This window comes from Danio rerio, chromosome 14, assembly GCF_049306965.1.
Source record: "Danio rerio strain Tuebingen ecotype United States chromosome 14, GRCz12tu, whole genome shotgun sequence".
Classification (NCBI taxonomy): domain Eukaryota; kingdom Metazoa; phylum Chordata; class Actinopteri; order Cypriniformes; family Danionidae; genus Danio; species Danio rerio.
Window position 1 is genome coordinate 28,695,106 of NC_133189.1, and position 22,632 is coordinate 28,717,737.

Below are 22,632 nucleotides of genomic sequence, written 5' to 3' on the forward strand. Positions count from 1 at the left end.
GGTATAGGGCCATTTTTTCATGGGCCATAATAGTGGCTTTGTGCACACATTATCTGCAGGCCTGGAGGACCCTACTTGGGATGAGAAGCACGGGAGACAAAGCAGATGCCCGCTGGTGTAATTGCACCAACAGCCGCATACCGTAGTGCACCAGAACTGTTGTGTAATGGATGAAATGGGCAAGATGCTTTCTCCCCACCTCGGACAGTGATATTCCTTGGCGTAAGAAAGCAACAGACCTTCTTAAAGGGATAGTTCACGCAAAATTTAAATTCTGTTATTTATTTGTCCAACTAAATTTGTTTTAAAACCATAAGATCTTTCATCTTCGGAACTGAAAGTGTGTTTAATAATATCAGAGAGCTTTTTATTAGACATCAAGGATCCTGAAATGTTTAAGGTACCATGAACATCATCAAAACAGTCCATGAGTTATCAGTGCTTTAACCGTAATTTTATAAAGCCAAAAAAAATTTTTTTTAAACAATTTATTCCCTGTGACGCGGTGGCGCAGTAGGTCGGTTGCTGGTTCGAGCCTCTGCGTTGCAGAGTTGCAGCTGGAAGGGCATCCGCTGTGTAAAACATGTGCTGGATAAGTTGGCAGTTCATTCTGCTGTGGCATTCATGAGTGCATTTATGAGAACACTAAAACGCTGTTTTCAAGCAGAGGAAGATGCACACTGTAGATTAAATAAACTTTGTAAAATCCACATCTGAAGATTTCAACTGAGAAGATGACCTGCAGTTTTTTGCCCAACCATAACCCGGATTTTTTACTTCTAAATCAAGTTATAGCCATTACCCATGATGCGTAATGTAATGTACTGTGTGTACATTTATATAACACATTTATTGTGTATGACCATACACCCAAAGCCCTTCACAATCATGAGGGGGGGTCTCTCCACACCACTACCAGTGTGCAGCATCCACTTGAATGATAGGACAACGGCGCCAGAACGCTTACCACACACCAGTATTAGTGGAGAGGGGAGACAGTGATACAGGCAATTCTGTGGATGGGGATTATTAGGAGGCCATGATGGGTAAGGGCCAATAGAGAGAATTTGACCAGGATACCGGGGCTACACCCCTGCTCTTTACAAGAAGTGCCATGGGATTTTTAATGATCACAGAGACTCAGGACCTTGGTTTAACGTCTCATCTGAAAAAGCACTAGCATTTATAGCGAGGGAAGGACATCTGATGCGGTACAGAGTTTGTTGTCTTAGAAATAAGTTATATTGAGTAGATATTATATATATGTATAATATCTACTCAATATATATATATATATATATATATATATATATATATATATATATATATATATATATATATATATATATATATATGTATGTATATATATATGTATGTATATATGTATGTATATATGTATGTATGTATGTATATATATATATATATATATATATATATATATATATATATATATATATATATATATATATATATATATGTATATATGTATATATAATATATATGTGTGTGTGTGTATATATATATATATATATATATATATATATATATATATATATATTTTTTTTTTTTTTTTTAAATAATGCTTTCAGTGTATTACAACAGTGTGTCATCAAGTGATGAGCACAGTGATTCTGCAAAATTAACAATAAAGTGGCGTTTGTCTGACAGGTCTATTTGCAATAGCACCCTCACAATGATATTGGATAAGATGAAATGACCATGCATCTCATTGAAACTTCAAGTGATTTTACAAGGGAGAAGTTAAAGGCCTACAAGTCTTTGGATGCCTACAACTTTGTTCTGTGTGGTCATGCGCAATAAATATTGTTTCATGATTACCAGATTCAAAACTTTGCAGTGCTAAAACAGAGGTTCTGCCAAGACAAAGACGAGGAAAGAAGACGAAGCTATACAAGGCCGGGGTAATCATCACCAAGCAAAACAACTGCATTCTGACAGTGCACTGCACCTGTATGGCAGAGTATGTGGACTTAGATATTTACATTTCATTCTAAGCATTCAGGATCCGTAGTTTAATTAACCATATTTAACTGTTTTTGCTAAAATCATTCATTGCTGCAATCAAAAATGAGTAATGTGTATGATTCAGCATAGCATGAACTTACATGATACTAAATGAGAACTGCAGAGTCCAGCATTTTTAATTAGGTCCTCACCCCATAGAGCTCCCTTTTAGCCAAAGACGTCTGCGGTTGGCATTAAAAGCAGTGTGGTGTCCGGTAAAAGTTAAGTTTTTTTATTTTTGGACTTAATTTGGCATCCGTCCGCACAACACATGTTTGCTATTGCAACCGGTCTTTTTTTGCAACCAGGAACCTGTGTGACGTCATATGTGATGTAGGTTGGTAAGTCCTCTATAGGTGAATTGAATAAACTAAACTGGCTGTAGTGTATGTTTGTCAATTCCTGTGTATTCCAGTATGTTTCCCAGTGCTGGGTTACAGCTGGAAGGGCATTCGCTGTGAAAAACATATGCTGAAATAGTTGGCAGTTTATTCTGCTTATGGCAACCTCTGAGACCAAAGGAAAATGAATGAATAAATGTTTTCTAAACATGAATGAAGGTATTATGTCTTTGTAATGACATCTATCCCTTTTAACAGTTAACTTTTGCTTAGACTTTGCTCAATTTTTGAATGGCACTGTCTGTTAGAGCATCCAGAAGATGATGTTCAACATCCAACTGACAGATTGTCCCCCTTCTCTGTCGTATTATGAGAGAAAAGTTGATAGATGCAAGACAATGGTGCTATTGTTGTGGTGGAGAAGGAGGCATATTGGCATATTGTGAGTCACAAAACATCCTCGTTATTACGTACAGAAGCGCATGACATGCTTAGAAGATGAATACTAATAAGACATTGGAGAATCAAACTCCTCACTGTGGATTCGAAGAAGAGCTTGGTGGAGAATCGGCCATCAATGTTCTCTCTTCAACAAAAGATGAGTTCTGTTAAATACTTCAAAGTGATCCAATAAAGGATGAGAGATTCACTGCGGCTAATTATTGTAACCGAACAAAATCCTCTTAGCGATTGCATCAGGATTCATGTGCTGAGGATTATGGGAAATGTGCAGAGGTTGTTATGCTCTGGATCAAGAATGATAAATAAGCAAATAGGGCTCAACGCAGCTGGGTGACTGAAATGCAAAACTATGAGGGGGAGAGATCACAGTGAAGCTGCACAATAGATAGACTGTAGAGATTTCTTCTGGTTTGGAAGATCTGGTCCTAATCTGTATTTCTCAGGGGAGAACAATGAGATACAGAGAGATTTCATGAGTCACTTTCAACTTCATTGTTCTGCGGAGGAATGCGTCATCGCTTGCCGGAAGCATTTAACCACGTCAACCCCCATATTTTATACACTGATATAACATTATGGCAATTTGAATGCAAAACAGTTTCTGTTCTGCAATCACCAGGGAATGCATGAATCACTGAATCTCGACTGTTTGTTTTTCTGTATAGGATTTCAAGTGGTAAATCATAAGTTCAGGAAAAGTCCAACAAACATAAATTAGATGTTTGTAAATACACCCTTGTCAAAGTAGGAAGAAGTACTTCATTATATTTAAAGTCGTCCTAATAATCGGCTGATACTTAAAATGAATCCACTTTCATTATGTTTCTTAAAGATTGTAAAAATAATATATTAATTTAACGAACATTTAATAAAGAACATATTTTATCGTGTTTTAAAGATTTACACTTTTTTTATGAGGTGACTAACACACTACAGCACATGTGATGTACTTGTTTGTAATTTTACCTGTAGAGTGGATTCGATATTACATTTGAACTCTCCATTATTATTTAAGAAACCAAATATCCCCTCATTCCTTAACAATAGGTTATTGTACTCTGAAACCCAACATTAAAACTTTAAGAAATTGAAACTTCCTCAATAGTCCAAAAATAACTTTGAATGAAACCAAGTTTTGTCAGGTGAAGTTTGAGTGATTGGGTGACATGAGACTGATGTGAAAATGCTGCCTACTTTACAAAACACTGAAATTAAAGGAATTATTTTAATACATTGAGAATGTCTACACTGCAAATTTTAGACAGTAGATTTAAGTACCTTAGAGTTAAAATTAACACTCCCTCAGAGTTTATATGGGAACCACTATGAAGGTGTTAAAATAACACTTTGGAAAGTGTTAATTAGCACAATTAGCTCTTATATTGTAAAATATCTGTTAAATTTACAGAAAAATACCAGCAGCTGTGATTGCATATTTTTTTCCGTAAAAAATACGGAGGTTTTATAGAACTGTTTAAATTTACAGAAAATAACCGTATTTCATGAACTGATACAATGTTCAGTTCACAAAATCGTAGCTTAGTGCATAAAAATGTAAAGTCATTAGATGCATTAATGTGTACATGTGTGATTGCAATTAACATTGCCCTGGTAACTACACAGTTACATTTAAACAAAAGATTCAGTATAAAATCAATTATTTTCAGTTCATCTTGGACATGAACAAAGACAATATATCGTCCACAATGGTTTGCTGTTTTTTTTTCCTTTCGTGATTTTACAGAAAAATAATATGCCAGTAATCTACTGTTTTTAACATTTTTCATTCATAAATTTAATCTACAGAATATTTCTGTTAAAAATGCATTCCACAGTCTATATTTTTAATCGAACACATGCTGGTATATAAGTGTCTTTCTTTTCATGGTGTACAAACTGTTTCTGATACTATGTGCTTTGGAACTGACCTAACCAACCCAGGCTCATTCTGATACAAATCCCTACATACAATTCTGTAGAGAGGCAAATAAGTCCGAGGAGGTACGTTTTTTAGAGTTTTTTAGAGGTAGAGTTTTTTTTCGTGAATCCACCAGAGGCCGCTGTGTACACTTTTTCAGATCTCACATTTCTCTCTTGAGTGCCATTCACGCTTGCTGTTCACTTGTAAATTCACCAGAGGCTGCTGTCCACTGATGGACTGACTGACCAATTGATTGACCCACCCTGCTCCTTCCTTAAACTTCCAGAGGTGGGTAGTAACGACTTACATTTACTTCGTTACATTTACTTGAGTAAAATTATTGGGTAACGTGTACTTTTTGAGTACATTTGAATATGTGTACTTTTACTCTTACTCAAGTAAATTATTATAGAAAAATCTGTACTCTTACTTCGCTACATTTCGCGGCGTTCCTCCGTTACTGTCAAATGATAATAAAAAAAGATCCATATGTTTTGTTTGCAAATATCGCGAGGCGCCGCATTGGAGAGGTTGTGTCACGAGAGGTTGCTATAGAGCTGGTCTCCCGCTTTCCGCCTGTGTGTTGAATAATGGCTGACGAGGGAGACGTGCGAGTTATACTGCGGTCACGCCATGGCCATTTGCGGTTCCGAGAAGGACGATCATGCTGTCTGTGTAGTGATTTTATCGGACCAGGTCAACCGGCCTCAAGTTCAGTCTGTTTTCACTCCAAGGTGTCAACAAGAATAGTCTGACAATGTGATGCATGCTGTACATCAACTGACATCAAAGCATATACATAAATTCCAGCTCCAACATGAAAAAAGTGGTGGTAAGTGTCAAAATTATCCCAATTTGAAACTTATTTATGGTAACTATGCAGGCCCAAAGATCCAGAATTTGTCCCATACGAGCTCATTTGTCTTATTTTGTCTGCTATGAAATTAATACTCTGAAAAAGGCTTTAAGACCAAGCAAAATGCTATATTAAAATTAATTTGAAAACTAATTTGACTATTTTTGTTATCCATGAATTTTCAATCAAATCAAATGTACTTTTTTACAAGAGAGGCTAGAAAAAATTGTGAAGCTCTTTTATTATTATTATTATTATTATTATTTTATTTTTTATTATTTAAATAGCCAAATTCTGACAGAGGCCAGTTTGTAGGCTAAAGCTACAATAGGCTACAGTTTTTAATTTTAAAACTTAAACAGATTCCTATTTTTTCTAACGATTTAGGATCTAATACATTTGTATTTTAAAAATAAGTATTTAATTATTTTTTTTTATTCTAAATCTTTAGAAAATATTTTGGTACATTAAATGTGTCATTATAATGATGACCTAACAGGCTAATCCAGCTAAAATTTTTACCACACTTTTAGATTTTACCACATTCTCAACCTGTTATTTACTGGTTTATTTGACTTTTTCTAACCTTCTTTCTGGAACTGTTTTTTATTAAACTCAAACCCCATCGTCAACTCTTCTTTGCATCTAAAGTCCGCCAACATACACAGTGAGCTACAGGATGAACTGGTAATGGCAGGAAAGCCATTCATACGGAGGTAAGTGGTCAGCAGGAAAGCATGAAAAGTAGTGCTGTCATACTGCCCTGTAGCATTCGTTTTAAAGATGAAATGCAGCCATGTGATTCACGATTTCCAGAAATAGTAGGCCTTCATAATTCGGCTAGGTTTTCAGAATGAGCCTATGTTGCACCTAACAGGCTGTTTGTTAAGATTGGAGCATCTCATTTTGTACAGGATGTGTTCCGTGTTCTTGCAGTCTTTGCGAATCCAGTCTCTGTGTTCTTGGTATTGAGAAACAACCACTTATTAGCATGAAAAGGTGTGTTTGATTGGGGTTAAACGCAAGAAATTGGATCTCACTGGCCAGTTTTAAGCATCTTTAATTTAAATTACATGGTGCAATTTCAGCCATCATTTGGTCATCAGAGACAAATTTGGCGAATCCAAAGAAAGATTTCAATGATCCTATGCTAAAATCTGTGGTCTTTGATTGTTGTTTTGACATGTTCACTGACAGCCGCTTAATAGTAATTGCGATTTCTCTGAGATGAAGTTCCGGTGGTGTCAGAAGACTTCAGAAACTTTCCTGCAGTGTGACTTCAGCTATGATGAGTGTCAATACAAGAGCCAATAGGAGCGCTGAATGTCATGACACAATGAACACTTCAAAACACTGTGTGAGACTGTTAAAAGCGCATTTTTCTGGTTTTATGATTAATGCATATTATGAGCAAAATTACTACTACAGATTGTTTATGTGTGCTGCGAGGTATCATTTCACAATGTGGATTACTAAATGCGTCATAGATGGATGACGTCAAAGTCCAGGTGAGTTTTCTTGCATGGATCTGTTTGACACATCTTGATTGTCGTTCAGTCTGCCATTATGACAGCTGAGATCCTACAGTCTGACATGGAAATCATGTTTGTGCAGACTGACAAGCTACAATCATGTAGTAGGAGTATAAACAACTGTGCAGTCTTTACCCATTTTAATGTCTCTCTGGGATCGTTTTTTTTCCAGCTTATTCCCTTTATTAATCTGGGGTCGCCACAGCTGAATGAACCACCAACTTATCCTGCAACCCATCTCTAGGAAGCAAACATACACACACATTCACACTCATACACTACGGACAATTTAGCCGACCCAATTCACCTGTACCACTTGTCGTTGGACTGTGGGGGAAACCGGAGCACCCGGAGGAAACCCACACGAACATGCAAACTCCACACAGGAACGCCAACTGACCCAGCCGAGGCTCGAACCAGCAACCTTCGTGCTGTGAGGCGACAGCACTACCTACTGCGCCACTGCGTTGCTCCGTCTCTCTGAAATCAAAGTCATAATTGTTACTATATAATGCAATGCTTTGCCACTCATTTCATTTCGCTTTGGCTTAGTCCCTTTATGGTTCAGGGGTCACTGGAGCGGATGCCCTTCCAGCCGCAACCCAGCACTGGGAAAAACCCAGACACTCTCGCATTACACACGTACACTACGGCCAATTTAGCTTACCCAATTCACCTATACCAGATTTCTTTGGACTGTGGAGGAAACTGAAGCACCCGATGGAAACCCATGCCAACACGGGGAGATTATGCAAACAAAATTGCCAACTGACCTAGCCTGGGCTCGAACCAGCACCTTTCTTGCTGTGAGACAACAGTGCTAACCACTGATCCACCAAAAAATTAGCTTTCCTGTAGCTCAAATAGTAGTGCATGATGCTAGCAATGACAAGATCATGGGTTTGATTATCAGCTAAAGTAAGAATTGATAAAAATTTGTGCCTTCAATGCAAGTGATAAAAGTGTCTGCCAAATGCATAGATTTAAATGTAACACATGCAACTATGGCTTTGTCTGTTTGATACTGAATACTGCTACATTTGTAACAAGAATGACTCATATTGGTTTCAGTGTATAACACACCAATCCGCTTATTAAGAGATGCTGTTAGTTAAATGCCGGCAAAGCAGAGCATGGAAGCAGCTTTAAGCGGAAAGCACAAGTATGTCTGCAGTCTGGAGGTATTATAAAGCTCAAGCGTCCAAAATTGAAGAATTTATGTCAGGGGTGTCCAAACTTTTTGGGCCGAGGGCCAGATGCAAAAAAAAACAACGTTGTCGCGGGCCAAATTTTACACACATCACACAGACACGCATATATATATATATATATATATATATATATATATATATATATATATATATATATATATATATATATATATATATATATGTATATATATATATATATATTGACCTTAAATGGTTCATAAAAAAATTAAAACCGCTTTTATTCTAGCCGAAATACAACAAACAAGTCTTTCTCCAGAAGAAAAAATATTATCAGACATACTGTGAAAATGTCCTTGCTCTGTTAAACATCATTTGGGAAATATTTAAAAAAAGAAGAAATAAATCAAAGAGGGGCTAATAATTCAGACTTCAACTGTGTGTATATAGATAGATAGATAGATAGATAGATAGATAGATAGATAGATAGATAGATAGATAGATAGATAGATAGATAGATAGATAGATAGATAGATAGATAGATAGATAGATAGATCATAACAAGAACTGCTGCTTAATTGAATGCATTTAATAGCGACACCCGGTGGTTATTTATTGAATTACGTTCATTTTTGTATAGCGGGCCAGATTCTATTGAAATTTATAAAAAGCCTCGCGGGCCGCCACAAAACTGATTGCGGGCCGCAGATGGCCCGCGGGCCGTAGTTTGGACACGCCTGATTTATGTTATGTATAACTTGATTGTTCAAGCTACCTCACAGAAGTGCTCTGTTTGAGAACAAAACTGTTGAATGTTAAAATAAAGTAACCTAAATAAAAAATGAGGAACATCCTGGATCAGTTTTTTCGCTCTTCTTTATCCTCTTTTTAATGTATTATAGAAGTATCAGATCGGGTTTCGGCATCGGTAGATACTTAAAATCAAATGACTCAGACTCGTACTTAAGGTTCAAAAAAACCTGATCGGTACATCCCTATTATATACTTTAAATGTACTAAATTTCCACTCTATCTTAGCACTCTTTTCAAAAGGTACATTTTTGTACCTTACATTTCCACATTTGCAACTTAAAGGTAGATATTGATACCTAAAAAGTACAAATGTTTACCTCCTAGTACCTTTAAACAATAGTATACTTTAAGGTACAATTAAGGATTACATTTTGACCTTTTGAATAGGCATCACCCCAGTGACAGGTTTTGTACCTTTATTTTAGACAGTGTACATGTACTGGTGGTCAAAAAGCATTCTATAGGTTGTTAATTGTTTTAAATAAAATTGACATTCGCTTGCCTTTTACATGCAATTAAGTGTCCGAAAGCATTTACTATATGGACTTAAAAATATTTATTATAACTCTAAAGGTGTGCTTAACAGTTTTAAAAGTATGGTAAAGGTACATCATCATGCATGTCAGATCCTTCAGAAACTAACCACACCTGTAATGCACAGAAAGAGTTTTTCCTTTGATTCAAAGCCACACAAACCATGCTTTCTTTTCAGAACAAACCACGTTTGCCCACATCATCACAACGCAAAACAGAGAAAACCGCATCCCGCCCTCAAGGAGATTAAATTACAGTAGCAGGACATTGTTCTGTTTCTTTGGCAAATATCGCAAACATGTCCATCAGCAATTATGAAAAGAACAGGTGGAAGAGCCAAAGATGACAATGCCAGTTTAACACCAAAAGTTTCCCCATCCCTCCACTGAAGACTCAAGACAGAGAGAAGCCTTGTGCATCGGTGTCCTTTTACTGATGAATCATACATGATAATGCTCAGAAGAGAGTCCCAGGACAATAAGCGTCGTCAAGAATTCTCTGGAATGTTATGTAACCGAGCCCTTTGGATTAGCAACGCTGTTACAAGCAGGAACAATATAGCACTTCTGCCTCAAATTTCATCTTTCCACATAAACAGGATGTTTTGTTTACTCTTCAATGAAATTACTATTGTAAAGGGAGGGTAATGTTGTCCCATGGTGCAGCGTCCGTTCATCCATCTGACCACGTGTGTCGGGGTGAGGGTGTCTATACGCAGCAGGGAGGTCTCGCTTAAAGCTGCCAATCGCAGCAGGAGGCTAATTACTGTCTCCTTGCCCTACGTGGCGGGGGGTGTGAAAGTGTGGTGTGCCGCTCCAAAGGCAATGTAGAGCACCAGCGGATGCCTTCTTAAGCATGGGAACCCAATTCACGTGCAAATGCATGGGTATCGGGAAGTCCCATGGATGTCTCTGCCATTCAGCCTCCCACAGCAATTCATATCACTCTGCTTTAATGTCCTGTAATTAAACCCTTGTGTAACATCTCTATCAGGGAAAAACAAATGATGGTTCTGGATTTTGTTTAGTATTATGCTACAGTATAATGAAATTTCAAAGCAATTATAGTAATTATAGGAATAGAAATATGACAGATGATCTATTGTTCATTCAATATTTGTTGTTTACAATAATGTCAAGTGTTCACAATTAAATATTGCTTGATAATAATAGTAGGTTTGGCATGCTGTCCCTTGTGAGAACCCTGAGCTCTGATATATCTGAGCCCAGGGCTCCCGCCTGGTCATTGAGCATATAAGAGGTACTAGATCATTAGTTCTTGAGAGCTCCACCAGGTAAAGGAGGACAGTGGGAGATGAGGTGGAAAAGGGGATTCTTTAAAAAACGAAGATATAATGTTAGTCGGGCTATTTATGATGAGTTTGGAATAATCCAGCTGCGATAAATTACATGTATATTACTTGCTCCTCTCAACGTTAGTTTGTGAAACTTCACTATGTGAATAGCACTTGCAGCAATATTTTACACACGTCATTAACTCACAAAATACAAACTAAAGATGAAACATGAACATTGAGTGGTGCTATCTCACAGCAAGAAGGTTGCTAGTACTCAGCTTGGTCAGTTGGCATTTCAAAGTCCAAGTCCAAAGACATGTGGTATAGGTGAATTGGGTAAGCTAAAATTGTCCATAGTGTATGTGTGTGAAAGAGAGTGTATGGGTGTTCCCTGGTGATGGGTTGCAGCTGGAAGGGCATCCGCTGCGTAGAACATATGATGGATAAGTTGGCGGATCATTCCGCTGTGGCGACCCCAGATTAATAAAGGGACTAAGCCAAAAAGAAAATGAATGTATCCTAAGTGTGACACTTGCAACAAAAAACTATAACAAATAACATAAAACGTGTAGTGTGCACTATCTATAAGGAAGCAGCAAAGCTGTAGTACTCTCGTTTCTTTAGTAAGTTCTTTAGTTGTAGTAAAAAAAAAAAAAAAAAGAGTAAAAAAAAAAAAGAAAATCCAGTTTTGGGTAGCATTTCCAAAAACAAGACATATGCATTAAATGTGTCTTCTACTTGATGGCCATAATACACTTCAACTAGTTTGACATCACTTTGAAAAAAACCAGAGCAATAAAAGTTTGCTTCGAGATGCTTTTAGGAGTTCTGTTGGTGGCATAGTGGCCCAGTGGTTAACACTGTAGCCCATACTTGCCAACACTCCCATTTTTCCCGGGAGTCTCCCGTATTTCAGACCCATCTTCCGCCACCCTCCCATTTTGTTATTTCTCCCAGAAAACTCTCGTAATTCCACCCCGTCTCTATCCTCAGCTTTTAGGTACTCTGTAACACCGCCGGGTTGCCAACTTTGGTAAAGTATTCGATCCCACATCCGCTTGCAACCCAGTCCATAGTACAGTTACCAACACCACAGTACAGTTAGTAACCCGGTTCTCAACTGTGTTATTCAGACAATGACACATTAACATTAATAACACATAACTGACATTTCTGTGTGGATTGTGCATGTTCTCTCCATATTTGCGTGGGTTTCCTACAGGTGCTCCGGTAAGTGTGGGACCGCTTTGTTAAATTGACATGGAAATCTTTACTAGTTCATTTCATCTGTCAAGACAACCAAGTTAAATTATAAACTCTAAAGAGCTGCTTATAGTACAAATGGAAGTGTATTTCGACTTTAAAAGCAACAAAGAGAATTCTTCATGTTTAATACTGTAAACCTGCTTGCTTTAAAGTAAAATATAAAATTGATGTGACTTTAATTAATGCTTTTCAGAGCTTGTGTAAACATCCATATCACTATTGAATAACAGATGCCTTAATTGCTTTTCTCATCTATTTTCTGTATTTTTACAATTTAAGATGAATATACATTTTTTTAATTGAGAAAAAAAAGGCAGGGCAACCGGTTTCTCTGTGGTTAGCACTGTCGCACCACAGCAAGAATATCTCTGGTTCGAATCCCGGCTGCGTTTGCATGTTCTTCCCATGTAAGTGTGGAATTCCTTCGGGTGTTCCAGTTTCCCCCACAGTCCAAAGATATGCGCTGTAGATGAATTGACTAAACTAAACTGGCCGTAGTGTATAAGTGTGTCTGTGTTGTGTATGAGTGCGTATGGATGTTTCCCAGTACTGGGTTGTAGGTGGATGAATAATAAACAAATAAAAAAAAAGGCACAGCACATATTTGCATGTTCATCTAAATGTGGCTATTAACAATCTAGATGTCATCAGGACGTTTGCCAACAGTATACAGCTTCTCAGGTATTTGAAACATTTTTACTTCTAAACTAAGGACGGTAAGTATTTTGGGGCTTTAGGTAGTCAAACAGTACTGCTGGCTCTGTAACTGATCATAAATGACAGGTGAGTAAATCTGTACAGTCAGGCCTTCATACCACGCCTGGAATGATTCACAGCTTGCTGCTGCTGTGCACTTGCTAGAGTGTTCTGGAAGGTTTCTACATCATTGATGTGTGGTTGCTAGGTGGATGCAGTAAAAGCTGCAGTAAAAAGTGTTTTTAAATAAATATTTTAATAAAAAAATTATTCTTTCTTCTTCATTTACATGAATGGCTTTATTTGTTACACTTAAAAATATATATCTATTACCCTTTATATATTATTAAAGGATAATAGATCCTATTATCCTAAATATATATCTATTATACAAAATACAAACTAAATATATAACATGAACATTTAGTTGTGTTCATGTTATATAATTAGTTTTTTTTTGGTTTTATGCACATTTTAGATATGCGCATAAAAACGGTTGATGGAAACACCATGATGGCATGAATTTTAAAAATGTGCATAAAAAAACTTATGCACATAACGGAGTAGGATAAACTTTTTATTCGATAAGAAAAGATGCTGAGCACACTGTTAAACATCTGAAATGTTGTTTTGGTCATTCTAAAACGCCTCATCGTTTAAGTACTAGTGGTATTATATTATAAATGACCTCCAGAATCAAGAGTGTCTGTGCTCAGCATCTGACACCTACCGCGAGTTTACTGTGTGTCAGGATTGCCGTCTGAGGTGGAAGTCATTTATTAGATGAAGAAAAGACTGACGCAGCTTCTCCTACTGCGGCAAATTCAGTTTTTACTGTTGACATTTGGTGCCAGTTAATCAGAAAGTGACGATTTTGTTTGCATTGATTCGTTGGATGGAAACGCTGCTTTATTTGCAAATCTTTTATGCCATAATCCAGTTTTGCGCATAAAGTTATTCACATTTATGGATGGAAACATACTGACTTACATAGTATTTAATTCCAATACTATGAATATTAATGATTACAGGTTTCCAGCTTTCTTCCAAATATCTTGTTTAGTATTCAGCAGAATAAACAAACTCACAAAAGTTTGCAACCACTTCAGGGTATATAAACAGTGAGTATATTCTCATTTTAGGGTGAACTATTCCTTTATTAGGAATCCAAGCAGTTGGAAATTTCTTCATGCAGATATTACAGTTTTCAAGTACACTGTCAGAAATAAAGGTAAGCAAGCTGTCACTGGGGTGGTACCTTTTCAAAAGGTACAAATTTGTACCTAAAAGGTCCATATTAATACCTCAAAGGTATATATTAGTACCTTAAAAGTACAAAAGTGTTCCTCTTAAAAGGTACTAATATATTCTTTTGAGGGACCCTTTAAGTACAAATGTGTACCTTTTAAAAAGGTACCACCCCAGTGACAGCTCGTGTACCTTTATTCCTGAGAATGTTGGGCACTCAAATGTAAAAGCTGCTTGGTTTAAAATTGACTTTTTGAACTGTGCTTTATATTTCACTATCCTATTGTTCCCTAGACAAAAGCAACATTTGCCTTAATTTCAGTAATGCGACAACAGATTCATCTGTGAATTTTGACAGTTTATATTTTATTTTACTATTCAGGATAGAAACAACTTAATAAAATCCTAAGAAATCATATTTTGTTCCCTTAGATATGACTGAATATTTGAGCTTTTAACGCTGATCAGGTAAGATCTAATCACTATGAAAACTAATACATCACTTTCAACATTATTTATGCCCGTGGCACAAACAGGTCACATGACCAAAACTGAAATTTGTCATGGCACTTGCCATGTGATTTAAAAGTGAGTGACATTGCACAATATTTCGTGCAAAAGAGACAGTGAGTCAGAAGGATGTTTGAGAGCGTGTTTTGGCCAGCTTTTATTTTTCTGTGAGTGGTGCGTTAAATGTTACAGTATATGATAAACACCAGTTAGGTGTTGTGTACCCTGAGACTACGCCCCCACCAACTGGAGCTCAGCAGTATCCACATCCTGCTCATCTTTCTGTCTGCTTTCAGGGGCTATAAATGCAGGTATTCCTTAACAGATGACAATATTTAGCAACTGCTACTGTATCTAACTATTGCTCAGGGTAAGCAAGTTGAACAAACCTCTAATTGTAGGTTTAAACTTAGGAACTCATCCCAATCCTTTTGCTCTGTGGACTTAAATGACAGCTCAAAACCTTATTGAGAAGAGCTGTGCTATTATTGTTCCTATAAGGGTTTAGGCTTAAAATGGGACCATATTTGGGGACAAGACATTGTAGAAACCAGACAACATCAGTAAACTCTTAAACAACTGTTATTCAATAGTATCTGGATGCAGCCTTTATGATGCAAGCTGAGACTGCATCGCTCAGAGATGCAATGCACTCAGTGGAGCTAGAGACACCACTGTGAGGGGTAGGGTTAAAAAGTATTGGATGCAGTTCAGATTGCATCTGCACCTAGTCTGCAGCCTGACCCTTCTTCTGTTATTAGCAATATGGCTATTGCATTGATTAGTGCATTGCAAAATAATTACTTGTGGAAGTAGTAGTTTAATAAAAAACAACTGTCCCCACTGTTCTGTAATGTGGGCTGTTTAATTGGCTAATAGATTGAAAGTGATGTGTTTAAAATAATAGAAGTGTGGAATTTAATGACATTATTAATTAATTAATTCTGTGAAAAATACATATAATACTACATACTACATATAATATAACAAAAAATAATAAAATACAATCTTTTGTGGTAAAAAAAAATGAATTCAAGCAAAATGGTTCAATTCAAACAAAAAGTAATTAAAAAAGTTAATTAGAAAGGGAATTTTTTAAGAAGCACAAATCAAAAAAAGCTTATCTGAAATCATCTCAAATGCTTTACATTTTCGCCAATCATAACCTCCTAAAATTACAGTGTACGTACCAGTTACAGTCAGAAGACATCTGAGAAAACCTCAGTTGTAAGCCAGAAGTAAAGCAAAACCAGCATATGCAAAATTCGGGAAAAAAAAAAAAAATCAAACAACACATTTACTGCCTTTTAGACAAATATGAACTGGTGACAGTAATTGTGTTCTTTTCAAATCTAGCCATTGATAGATAAGAAAACCCACAGGTACCAAATTCAAGCTTCAGTTCACTGTAAATACTCTAAAGCATAGTGGCATACAAATCATGGTGTGGAGATGTTAAACTCTACCGTGGTGTTGGTTTTACTGTGACGTTACTTATCGCTTTCCATGGATCTCAGATCAGTTTTAATAATTCTAAATACTTTAAGAGTTTATGTTTCTCTATGCCAGGGGTGCCCAAATTGGTCCTTGAGGGCCAATTGTTCTCAGAGTTTAGCTTTAACTTGCTTCAACACACCTGCCAGAAAGTAGTATACCTAAGAGCTTAATTAGCTGGTTCAGGTGTATAAAATAGGGGTCGGAGCTAAATGCTGTAGGATACCGGCCCTGCAGAACCCTCCCTGTCTTAGGCTAAAGAGAAAATGCTATAGGACTAGTATTTCAACAAGACAATAACCCTAAAGACACAAGTAAGCAAGCTACAACTTAGTATCAGGCAAAAAAGGATTGAGGTAACGGAGTGGCCAGCTTAATCCCCTGACCTCCACCAAATTGAAAACTGGTAGAGTGACATAATGTAATTGTGACAAATAATGTTTGCAAAACTCTAAATTTACCGAAACTGTTGGGTGTCATTTGTGCTTTCTTAGCTGAAATATCTCTTTATAGGTGCAAGAAGTTGACTGACAAAATACAATACAAATGCGCAGTAGTTAGAAAAAATAATGGCTATGCAACTAAATACTTGTTCAGTTATGTGAGCTGAAGTGGAAATAAAATCTATAAAATATTTCAAACAGATTTCATAAAATCTCTTTGAAAAGAATTGAATGTGCAATGTTTCCACTGCTTTAAATATGAATATAAAAGCTATTTAAAATATTTGCTTTTTTAAGGCACTGCCTTTTTAAAACAACTGTATAACATGTCTACCAACCATGGATCAAACATTTGTAGTACAAAAACACATTTTTATATATCATATATATATATAACACAGAAAATAACTTTTAAATGTTATTTATTAGTTTTCTCTACATTTTTGATCCAATGAATGCTTGACAGCATTGAGAAATTCCACAAATGAATTTGAACCTTTAAGACCTGCATTTATGAGCACCAGTAAACAACATGTTGGAGCATGTGTGTGATCCATTAGGTCACGCCTCCAACATATCAAGCATTCCACTCGAACCAAATCTGATTTAACTCCATTTAAACCTTGATTAAACCGTTGATATGTTGTTGTTTACTGTAGGAGCTTAGCAAACCCTCACATGAGAGGAAATCCTAAATAAAACAAATGTTATAGTATAGGTTAAAATAATGCCTCAGGATTATGAAACAGCTTGAGGGTGACTAGATAATTACTGCTTTACTCTCATAATCTCCTCTAGCATGTCTCGGGTGGGTGTAATGAGAAGAACGGTTAGCATGTCTGCCCTACCCATGAACTAAGATTTGTTCCAGATCATTAGCGTCCGAGGCCAGTCTCTTGCAGGACAGAGTGACATTTATTGCAGCACCTCATCATGGCTGCGTTCTCTCATCATATGTGTAGGTTAGAGACTGTCCATCATTTGGATCAAGGACGAGGTAGTATAACAATCCATCCCAAGCTTGATTTCAATGAAAAGACTATAACTAGTTTTTCAAGTCACAATAAAATTGACATATCTTTTTTTTCATCTTGCGACATACATTTTTGAGTTATTCCTGCAGATTTTTCAGCTGCTCATCCATGATGTAAATCTCCTGTTCCAGTACATCTCAAATGTGCTCCATTGGACTGAGAACTGGAGACTGTTCAAGAATCCAGTTTGAAATTATTTGACCTTTGCGACATGATGGCATGTTATCCTGCTTGAAGTAGCCATTATAATATGGAGATCACTGTGGTCATAACGGGATGGACATGGGTCCAAGGGTCCGCAATAATTTTCAAGTAGGCAGTGGTGTTTATGTTAAGTTGATACTAGAGAGCTCAAAGTGTGCCAAGAAAAATTCTACCACATCATAACACCCCCAGCAGTCTGAACCAGGCAGGATGGATCCATGATTTCTTATTGTTTACACCAACTTCTGACCCTACTATTCAAATGGCACCAAACAAATCAAGACTCTTCAGATCAGACAACCTTTTTTCTAATCTTTTACTGTCCATGTGTGAAGTATAACCTCAGTTTCTTGTTCTAAGCTGAAATAAGTAGCACAAAATTTGGTCTTCTGCTGCTGTAGCTCATCTGCTTCAAGGTTTGATGTGTTGGGAGTTTAGTAATGCTTCTCTGCAGAATGGTAATTTGAGTAAATATTGTTTGTCTTTATCAGCTTAAACCTGTCTGGTCTTGTCTCTTCTAATATCTGTCATCAACTTTTTCACACAAAGAACTGCTGCTCACTGGATATTTTCTAAACTTTAGAAATGATTGTGTATGAAAATCCAAGTAGATTAGCAGTTTCTGAAACTGGTCTCTGGTAGTCGCTGGTTCGAGTCCCAGCTGGGCCAGTTGCCATTTCTTTGTGGAGTTTGCCTCCGGGTGCACCTGTTTCCCCACACTCCAAAGACCTGTACTAGGTAAATTGAATAAACTAAATTGGCCATAGTGTATGAGTGTGAATGAGTTTATGGGTGTTTCCCATTACTGGGCTGCGGCTGGAAGGGCATTCACTGCGTAAAACATATGCCGGAATAGTTGTCGGTTCATTCCGCCGTAGGTACCCCTGAAAAATAAGGGACTAAGCCAAAGGAAAATTAAGGAATGAATGAATGAATGAAGCAGGTCTCAGACCAGAGCATTTGGCACCAAAAAATATGCCATGTTCAAAGTCACAAAAAATATTTCTTTTTCATTCTGATGCTGATTGTCTAGACCCGGGGCATACTCGGTCCTGGAGGGCCAGTGTCCTGCATAGTTTAGCTCCAACATTAGTAAAACACACCTGAACATGCTAATCAATGGCTGTTTCTCAATTCCAAGAACGCAGAGTATGGACTTGCGTCCTTGTGGAGACTGGTCTTGCCAGGTGTCCTCGGAAGAACGATCTCAGGAGACCACGAGGCCAGAGATCGCGTCCTTTGAGAAATGGATGCTGCGTTCTTTCTGATGGTCACGTGACCTTCACACGTTTTAAATGGAAATTATTTAAACATGACAGCACTCATACAACGATATATTGTTTTTCCCCTCTTCAAAATATTTAAAATATCTTTGCATAAAAACATTATCAATATACTCTGCACAATATAAATAAAACAAATTTTAATACGAATTTCAGCAAACAAACACCCTTAATGTGTTAATTCCTTTATTAAGATATTCATGTTAATGTTTACTTTCACCGTTTCATTTAGGGAAACTCCTGAGGTAAATTAGTTAAATCTCTGAACTTTAATAATAAATCTAGATTAAATGCTGTGCTTCCCACCTCCAGTCACACCTCCAGAGCGAGTTCGGTGCTCAAGTCTGCATCAGTGCGTCCTCGATATCAAGATCACATCCGGGAAGTTTCACGCGCCCTCCATACTTGCGGTCTTGAGTATTGGAAATGAACTTAAGCAGCTGATGATGACGTTGCACGAGAACATGAGGACGCAAGACCGCTGAAGAATGCATATTGAGAAACAGCCAATGTCTTCAAGATCACTACAAATCGAAAAGCAGGTGTGTTTGATTAAAGTTGGAGCTAAACTGTGCAGGACACCGGCCCTACAGGACTCACCCCTGGTCTAGACCATGTCTTATAATAATTAAAAAAAGGTACAATATATCCTGCTGAGACCCAAAGAATTTTATTTTCTTTTATTATTATATATATTTTTTGATTTCCTACATCTTTTGGGTTAAAAAAAAATCTACAATTTAGAGTTTTTACATTTTGTATTCATTTTTAATTTTACAGCATGTCCACTGTTGTGGACCACAGGACCATTTTAGTTCGAAACGACCGCCACTTAGACAATAAAACAGTAGAGGATATGGCTGTAAAGGGATTTTAATCTAATATTAATGTAACAAAAACTAAACAAAAGCCATTTTTTTCTTTTGCATTGAAATTCCCGAAACAGTTTAGTCTGAAAGAGAGCCAAATTAAAAAATAAATAAATAAATAGTTAAATAAATAAATAAATAAATACAAAAAAATAAAAGAAATGATGTTATTTAAAACAAATTTAACTTAAAAGGGATTTAAAACTGATTGTCATTCTCTAATAGTCTCTAATTCTCTAATTGTCTGATTTTCAGACACTAAATTAGAGTCTCCCTCAACTAAAGAATCCTCATTAATCCTCATTAATTACATTAAGATGGTCCTGGTGTCCACTATAGTGGACATTTAAAAAAGGATGATATTTTGAAACACAAACAAGTTAACAGCTTCGAAAGCTAAATGTATTGTTCCAGACACTTTAATAAACAAATATATATGTAATAATAATAGTAAAAAAAATATATTTAAATAGCTAAATTTTACATGACTCTATCCTTCCCATGAAATGTGTTTTTTTGTATGTCGGCCTTTTTGGATGCAGTGTAAGTGGTTCCTAGCATGCCAGCCAATCAAATGACATATCACAAGAAAGCCCAGGATTGTCCTCTGAACAGTACAACAGGAATTGACAGAGTAGCTCAAAAAATTCAAAGAAAATTTATGAAAACGCAATGTCCACTACTGAGGGAACAAGTCAATGGGCGGGGTCTCAGGAAGATACTGTTTTTAAAGTCTGTTGCCAGAAGTTGCTGAAACTTTTATATCAGTATTATCATGTACTTCCAAATGAAACCAAATATTGAGAAGGCTTTTTTTTGCAAATAATTTCTTCATAGATAAAAGTAGGATGAGTGTGATTAAGAATATTGTGGCTGAAGCTGTCAAACTAACGTCAACAGAGTAGGACCACCACTCCAAACACTGAAGCAAATGATTTTGATTGAAGACTACTAAAACAATTTTTTCTCAGTGGATTAACTTGCACAGATTATATGTTCACCTAAAAATAGTAACGTGCACTAGCAAAATAAACATTCAAAATTAAGATTCTGGAAATGATTTACATTTCTATAATTGCAATCAAAATAAATCCAGATGTCAGTGGATGTTTTCCAAAACGTAGCTAAAATTGTGCGATATGAATATGAATATGGATATAAAGTAAATAACCTATTAACATAATGTTTGTATTACTACTACAAAATAAGAAAAAAAAAAGAGAAAACTCATAGGGTGCAATTGTATTGCTATACTATACTATACCGGAGGATCTGTTACTCCTCAGGACTGGTGTACATCACATTCAATGCATTCCATTCTGGCTTGAAAACATGCAGTGCCTGTTTGAACGATGTAAAACAGTGGCACCAAACCACAAACGGAACGCTGTAATTAAAAGGAGAGTTTGAAAGTGGCAACATGTTCCAAGGCATTCAATATCAACACACGCAGTCCAAGACAAACATGTCAGCATTTAAGAGTTATCATGTCTTGTTTTATCTGGAATATCCTGTATCAAAGACCACCCAGAAACAAACACAGCGTAATGTTTGCTAGACTTCCTTTGAATGTTTTCATCCCGTCTCCTGTCTCCTCTCTTCTCCTCAAACTGCACACGGCTGTCGCTGCAGATTCACCCGTGACTTTATAAAACACGTCCGCTTCTCCCCGAGGCTGCTGACTGTGGAGAAATGCTTCAGGGCTGTATGCTAATGACATTAGTGGTTGTCAGTCACACCGCCTGACTCTTTTTAGTGCTATACCATCAAATATCTGGCAGATTTGCTGGACATGGATTGTAAATTTTTTTTTGTTGTTAAAAATGGAAGAAGATAAAAACTGTAACGCCTTAAAGCTCTGGTGGAATGTAGGGCAAATGAGAAGCTGCGGGAGGAGATCAGAGAGTTATGCAATCTGACTCTGTGATGATAAAAGCATGGAAAAGATCCAAACCAGCTGTTATTCTCTCCCAAAGAGATCATCAAATGCCGTGTCCTCAAGCTCAGCAATACAAACACAACTGACAGATCAACGTTAAAAATGACCAAAGAATCTCAAGAGTTTAGTACTTGAGTCAAATCCGTATTTGACTATAAATATACAATAGAAATACAACATATGATATATGGAGCAGAAGAATGCTTTTAAAGCAGTAATAAAGTTCACATATGGGCACTTGGCTAAATTTATTAAAGTTTTTCGCTCTAGTCACATGAAAAAATAAACACTATTTTTTGTAATTGTCTTTATTTTTTACAGAATTTTTCATGTTTTTTCATTATACAGTGAAATATACATGCTTTGAAGATATTTTCTGTAATTAAAAATTGTAACATTAAATTTACAGTTATTGCTTGTATTGTGGTAGTACATTGTTTGTCTGCTTTCAAAAGGAAATTTTCTGTATTTTCAGAGAGTAACACAGAATATTAGATTAATATTTACAGATTACTTCAATAAAAATAGGGGAACAAAAATAGTTTTTAGTACTATAAGAATAGTAATCATATGAGGATTAAAGTGAGGTTTACAATGTCAAACAATAGCCCATTGTTTGTAGGCTGCATATAATGAATGCACTGTACACTTGAAATTGTTTATTTTATTACTATTATATATATATATATATATATA

The 22,632-nt window shown here is 36.4% G+C and overlaps 1 long non-coding RNA gene across 4 annotated transcripts in view; it reads right to left on the reverse strand.

Moving 5' to 3' along the window:
• Positions 1–22,632, reverse strand: part of LOC137490493 (uncharacterized) — a 75,303-nt gene that overhangs the window by 11,577 nt on the left and 41,094 nt on the right. For 2 of the 4 annotated variants that reach the window (XR_012389746.1, XR_012389744.1), the window contains exon 3: positions 7,445–7,617. The exons of the other annotated variants lie outside the window; for them this stretch is intronic. This is a non-coding gene — a long non-coding RNA (uncharacterized lncRNA). The remainder of the gene's footprint in view (positions 1–7,444; positions 7,618–22,632) is intronic. 4 annotated transcript variants of the gene reach the window in all.